Below are 7,431 nucleotides of genomic sequence, written 5' to 3' on the forward strand. Positions count from 1 at the left end.
TCCTGGTAAAGGGGGAAGTTCAGGGCCGAAAACCCTTCAAGGCTTAATGGTAATAACAGCAGCAACGCTTGTGGGTCTGGCTCTTCAGCCATCCTGCCTCCTCTGACAAAAGAGAAACCTGAGGCTCAGACCCTTCATGTGATTAGATCAAGCAGCCGGGTGTAGGTAAGTAACAGGTGAGGGAGTGGACAGTCATGCACAGGAGCTCTAGAATGTTCTGGCTCTCCTGCTTGCAAAGTGCACTCACGGACAATGAGTTAATATCTTGCAGGCTCCGTTTCGTCATCTCTAAATGCAGGTAATGGCTAGTGCACCGGGCTGACTTACTCGAGCTTTGCAATATCACCGCGGTAGTATTGGTGCTGGTATTTGTTTTGGAAGACTCAGTGCTCAAGGGAATCTGCTTTAAAGCCTTGCTGCTCAAAGTGCGGTACCCAGAGCAGCAGTGGTGGTGGCAGCATTTGGGAGTTAGAAGGCAGAGTCCCAGGCCTTGTACCAGGCTTCCTAACTCAGGATCTTCATCTCAAGCAGGTCTCCAGGTGATTCAATGCAGGTTCAAGTTTAAGATAAAGGTCTGCTTCAAAGTGCAGTCCTCATGCGGTCTATAAACTCAGGCATATTTGTTAAACTGACTCTCATAATTACAAACCAAACTCATGTCCTCAACAGTACTCCCGTGAGCTCACTGACGATACCCCAAACTCCCAAGACCTCGTTAGTCTGGCTTAAAGTGTTCTTTAAGAGAGGAAAAGCTTTAGGGGCCCCTGAGTGGCTCAGTCAATTAAGTCTGACTCTTGGCTTCTGCCCAGGTCATGATCTCCGGGTCCTGAGATCGAGCCCTGTGTCGGGCTCTGCGATCAGCAGGGAGTCTGCTTGTCCCTCTCCCTCTGCTCACTCTCTCTCATAAATAAATAAAATCTTAAAAAGAGAGAAAGAGAGAGAGAAGGAAAGCTCTAAGCCTTTTCTGTCCTGCTAGAACATTGGCAGCTCCACACACGTGGGGATTTTGATCTGTTTTGTTCTATGATGTATCCCAAGTACCTAGATCAACACTTGGAATGTACAGGGTGGTCAATCAATATTGGATGAAGAAGTGAATTGGCCATTGATATATCAGTAGGAACTAATGTATTACATGGGTCAGAAAATTTGGGAAGACAGGGAACTTAGGCCAGGGAAGTTTTGAAAGGGGCCTAGAAGAAGGGAAAAGCCCAGGGCGCTGCACGTCGCAGAGATTTTGGAGCTCATCAAAGAAAAAGAAATGGCCACAAGGTGGCAGTAACGCACCAGCGCTTTACTGGGCAGCGCCTTGACAGGTGCGCTCCCTCACATCAGAAGTCTGTCCAGAGGCGACTCAGTAGGGAGTTGCTACTCAGGAGGAGAGGGGGGCATGGGGACTCGGGGGAGAGGGGACTCATGTGTCTAGGTGATGTCACTGAGCCGCACAGTGGGGAGTTTCTGGGTCAGAGAGCTCCAAAGCACAGCGGCAGCTGGGGGTCTTTATGGCCTGGGGCTTATCCACGGCTAGCAGATGTTGGGAACAGTTTCGTGGGGTATGCAAAGCAGGCCGGCTCTAAATGGCTAAAAATCTGCTTATTTGGGTGATGTTTAAAGCAATTGGCTGTGGAGACATTTGAGTTTGGCCTCAGGTGGGCTTTGGAGCTAGCCCGTCTCAGTCTGCTGTGAACAAATCAACTGCCTAGGGCCCAGTATGCAGAGGCCACCTTTGGCTCATTTACATAACACAAGGCTGGGGGGTGGCTCAGGACAGGCAGGCCTGGGCAGCACGTGAAAGTGACAATTTTGTGTGAATAGGAGGCAGTGAGGGTGACTGGGAGGTGGGAGGCTCAGCTGGGAGAGCAAAGCTCAGGGAGGGAAGATGAGCAAGCTTCGGAGAGGAATGTGGCCTTTTCTGTCACTTGGAGGACTGACTGCGCTGTCAGACCACAGGATCATGGAAGAGCTCATTTGAAACTTCGAAACTGAAAGTACAGGGCTCCAGTCTTTTAGGCTTTCACACTCTAGTCAGAATTTCCCTGCTAACTAGCTGGGTGACCTCGGCCAAGTGCCATCTCCTCTCTGGGCCGCGGTGTTCTCGCTTACGCAAGGAGGGGGTGTGACTAGGCCCGTGGTTCTCATTCGGCTCACCTGTGGAGCTTTATAAAAACTGATGGCGGGTGCCTGGGTGGCTCAGTTGTTAAGCATCTGCCTTCGGCTCAGGTCATGATCCCAGGGTCCTGGGATGGAGCCCCGCGTCGGGCTCCCTGTTCGGCAGGAAGCTTGCTTCTCCCTCTCCCACTCCCCCGCTTGTGTTCCCTCTCTCGCTGTGCCTCTCTCTGTCAAATAAATAAATAAAATCTTAAAAAAATAATAATAAAAAAATAAAAATAAAAACTGATGGCAGTGCCTGACCCCACCCCCAGAGACTGGTTTGGGGTGGTCTGGGCACGCCAGGTCAAGACCCCCTGGACCGGAAGGCTCCTGTGTTCAAGTCCTCCAGCTACTCCCTCAGAGTGAGCCCCGTCCGGTGGCATCTGGAAATGCAAAGGAGGGAAATAGTCCTTACCTTCAGAGAGAGGCTCTTTACCAAGTCAGCGGTATATTTTGACTATATTTTAATTTGAGTTGAAGGTAGAAGAAGGTTTTCTACTTTCTTAGTCTGGTTAAGACACACTTTGAGCTTCATTTTTTCTTTTTTTGGCATAAATTATGCTATAATAGTAGATGTTAAATTGGCGTAAAATTCTTGCAAGTCTTAGGGAAACCAAATAATGTTGTGTTTTCGCTTCATAAAATTATGAAATCCCTAATCATAGCAGCAAGTCTTAACATGCTTGATATTAAACCCAACTCTCCGAAAAGTTTGGAAAGATGGCGAAGTATGTGTTTTCGGGTTCTTATCCTCAAACCTGACAAAGCCTAAAGAGAGGGACGTTCAGCTTTCAAAAGAATGTTTTGCCTCTGGGTCTTCTGCTGCATCAAGTATGTGGGGGTTTAAAAAGAACAACAGCAAAAAACCCCCAAACCAAAAAAACAAAAAACAGTTTAAGAAATGTCCACCAGAGGTCAGCATTTTGCTGAAGAGAATCCTATATGAAATAACTAGTTCAGTTCAGGCTGGTGAAGGTTCAGTTTTTTAAAAACTCTCTGAGAAATAGCTGGGTTTTCATGCCAAGGGAAGTATATTCTCATTCAACCTCTCAATCAAGCTGTGTCCTAATTTGAGCTATTTGCCTCATGAAGTACATGAGCCCTGAGAAGTATCCAACCAAGGGTGTCTCTTACTGATGTCTCTTTTCCATATGGTGAGACTCAGAAAGTTCACCAGGTCTTCTTGTATCTGCTTGAAAATCGACATCCTGTCGTTCTGTTTCCAGCTGAGGACCCGGTAGCTGGATGATTGATTGATGCATGGAATTACCACCAACCCTCTCCCCCCACCACCCAGGGAGAATGTGCACCCGCCTCGCCAGAACTCAACATAGGAGCCCCAGTGGGCATGCCTGCAAGGGACATGGGCACTTTTTTGTGTGCTGGAAAGGGGTTAATGGGGCTCACAAAAGACAGATCAACAAAAAAGCCTGGACACTTACTACGATGAGGAGTGGATCCAGATCCAGGGAGGGAATAACCTGGCCTCTATCCTCTCCCCGGGGGAAGCCTACACACAGTCGGCTGACTCGGAGACAGAGCGGAGGTCACTGATCCTAGTGACCAGGGACCGCAAGCTGCCACACCTTGTTATCACCTCTATTTGGGGGGGTCTCCCCGCCAAGGGATGGGAACGGCCAATTCTTAAAGTCAAGGCATACTCTTCCTTGGGCCTTGATGGAATCATCTGGCACCTTCTTCTTTCTCCTTGGCAGTATTCCTGATTAGTCCTGGAAGTTTTCTTTCCTTTCATCGAAGGCCCGTGGCTGAATCACAGGCGCAGGAGAGAGGTAGGCAGGGGCTAGATCCCGCCGGGCCTGGCTGGTGATGGTCAGGACCACAGTCTCTGTCCTGAGGCACGAAAAGGCCTTGGGAACTGTGAAGCTTACCGTGTCAGCCACCCAGGTCCCATTTTGGGGTGCACACTTTCCTCTTCAGCACCACCAGATTCCTAGTCAACCTTCATAGCCAGGCTCCCGGGCCACGGTTTCCGTGAAGCCGCCGAGGACCGTCTGTGCCAGCCCTCAGTACACCACTCTCTTGACACCTGCACCAGGACCTGTGGCTCAGACCCCTGGTTTACACAGTACTGATGAGGCCTTTCCAAATGTGCATGTTTGAACCGTCCCCTGAATGCCTGAAGGTGGGGATGAAGCATTTTGCATTTTGCAACCTCTAGAGCACTGGGCCACTTCCCTGAAACTGATGAAAACTCATTGCAAACAAATTCCGTAGTATATTCATTTCCCATGCACTTCCCATTTACTCTTTCCTCTTCTTAGAGTGCTCTACCCCAGAGATCCCCCGGGAGGGTTTCCTCTTCTTCCCTGAGGCCTCTGCATACCTGGCACCTTATCGGGTCTTTTCTGGTCCCCCTATCTAAAATAGCATTCTACCGCCTGTCCCCCAAATCCACCTGCATCTCCCTTACTTGCTGTCCCTGTACCTTGCTTTGTTTTTCTTTCTGGCAATGATTACCTTCTGACATGTTATGTATTTGCTTGTTTGCTCATTTAAATCTATTGCCCTACGACATTTTAAGCTTCATTTAGGCCGGAACATTTCCCCACACCAGTGCCTGATTAGTAATTCAACAGTCTTCTTCATCAAGCACCTGCTCGATGTCTGTTCCTGGTGCTAGAGGCAATACCCAGAGTGCCCCCTGGCAAGCTTGGCCAGGAGTAGAAACCTGTTCAAATATATACTTGCAATGGGTAGTATTTTTACACGGTTAAAACTTGTATTCCAGTTTTTCTCTCCTTTCTCGTGTGGTGTGGCATGAAACAACAATTCCTTCTCCTGGGGTAGATATGGGGGCCCAAGGCTACTAACGGGGCATCTCTATGTCCTTGTTCCGAGAATCACAAAAATCTCAGGGGTGTGATGGAATCATCTGAGGAGAAAAAGAAAGGTTTGGAATGTGAATGAGGGTCACAGCCTAGACAGCATGAGCCACAATGGGAACTGAGTGGGAGACCCCACTGTCCTAAACATTCACGGGCCTCCCTACTCCATAGGGCAGGATCCCAAAGCCCGGCCGAGTGCTCTGTTCTCAGCCCCTCTCTTTCCATAAAGACCCTTCCCCATCGCTTTCTAGCTGCCGGCCCCCAAGGCTCACATTTCTGCAAAGGAGCCTATATCTCCTGACCTCCTTCCACCGCAAGTGGGTCCAGGGCTGACTTTGTGTTTCCAAACAGACCAAAGAGCTCCGCTAAGCACAGGGCCATTGTGCTCCAGGAGGGGCAGAACTTTCAATTTATGGTTGTCTTTAACATCAAATTCTTGGGCAGAGCTTCCAGTGCTTTCAGACCAGAGCAAAGGGCCTGGGGACCGTCCACGTCTCTAGCCCCTCCAGAGACCCTCAGTCAGGAGGCTGGGCGCTGCGGTCAGCAGAGGCACGGGGGCGGCTACACAGGGAGCTGGCGTCCAGGCAGGCCACTTACCCCTGGAGAGGGTCACCTAGCAACAGGAAGCCCAGACTTGAAGTCAGAAGGCTCAGGAAGAAGGTCCAGCTCCGTCATATCATAGCTGGAGGATTCTGAGCTGGCTACCGAAGCTTCCTGAAGCTCTTTTGATTCATTTGGAAAACCAAGATCATAATACTTCGCAGAGTTGTTTTGATGATGAAATAACATACGTAAAAGTACTCTGTATCAAAGCTCTCTGTAAAACCCGGTTCCATAACGGTATATAACCCAAGTGTCTCCAGATGTCTCCAGGCTGTGGAAACAAAGCAAATCACACAGTCCGAGCGTCCGGGTCCCCATCCGGCTTCCCCCGAAGTCCCTGGCTGCCCCCGACAGGACTGCTGCGATGACCCAGTAAGGGGCCCGCACTCGTGTCTGTCAGAACCTGAGCCCCAAACCTTCCACCACGTACTTGCCTCCTGTCCTTATGCAACAGTGGCTGTGCAAGGGGAACCTCTCCAGATCACCCCGGAGCGTCCCGTTCTCAAAAGTGTCCAAGTGGGTTCGGAGAAAAGGAAAGAACATTCATTTCTCCAGCTCTTGTACCACTAGGTGACACTTGTCTCCCCAAAAAGCTCTCAGTGAGGTGTTTCGGTTCCCACTGAAACACTTGGCCTGTGATCGTTTGTTTCATTAACAAACAAGTTGTTTCCTCACGTTCCGCAGAAGCAATGGCAACATTTTGCAGGCACAGCGAAGGCGGCTCCGGATTTGGGAAGGAAACGTAAGGAAGCGGTGTACGGGCCGCCGTCCCTCCTCTCCTGCTCCCACTGCCCACAGAGCAAGTCTCTAAGACCCCCTCTTTGGAGGATGGTTTCTGCTTGGCAAATGCCTAATCGAATGGCCCCATTCTTCACCCAGAACGAAGGACCCACCTGCCCCAAATGCCTTTCCAAGTGTTCATTTTTGCCCCTGACAAAATTGCTTGCTGCTTTGAAATGACCATTTCTCATTCAACATAATGCTTTTGAGATTCATTCATCCACGTGTTGTGGACAATCAATAGATTCTTTCTAGTTGCTGAGCACTATTCCAACTTATGAATAGATCACAACTGTTTACTCATGGGCTTTGGTGTCGTTTCCAGTTTTCATATTTGATAAATGAAGCGGTTGTGAATATTCCTTTGTACAAGTCTTCTCATGGACATTTAGTTTTCATTCTCTTGGGTAAATTGCTAGGAGTGGTGTGTCTGAGTTCGGTGGCAGATGTGTGTTTCATTTCGTAAGAAATTGACAAATTGCTTTCCAAAAAGGCTGCACCTTTTTTTACATCAACAAAGTAACGCTCTACTTCCTCACCGATATTTGGTATTATGAGTATTCAAATTTTAGCCATTCTTGGAGGGGTGATGTGATATCTTGTTGTTTTATTTTGCACGAATGATAGTGAGCATCATTTTGTGTGCTTATTGGCAATTTATCCTTCAGTGTAAAGTGTCTGTTCAAGTCTATTGGGCTTTATTTTAATTGAGTGGTTTGTATTTTTACTACTGATTTGCAGCAGTCGACTATAACCTGGATATAATTCTTCTGTCAGATATATGTTTTGTGAATATTTTCTCCCAGTCTGGAACTTGCTTGTTCATTTCCCTAACAGGGTATTTTGATGAACAGAATTAAAAAATTTTTAAATCCAATTACTGTGTTACTAAATCTTGGCCTCTTACGAAGTTGCAAAAATTGTCTCCTTATTTTCTTCTGGATATTTTACAGCTTCAGTTTTACAGTTTTCTATGATCCATTTGAGTTAATTTTTATGTGTCATGTGAGGTGAGACACAAGGTTCTTTTTTTTTCTTTTGTAACTGCTTT

This window comes from Neomonachus schauinslandi, chromosome 10, assembly GCF_002201575.2.
Source record: "Neomonachus schauinslandi chromosome 10, ASM220157v2, whole genome shotgun sequence".
NCBI lineage: Eukaryota > Metazoa > Chordata > Mammalia > Carnivora > Phocidae > Neomonachus > Neomonachus schauinslandi.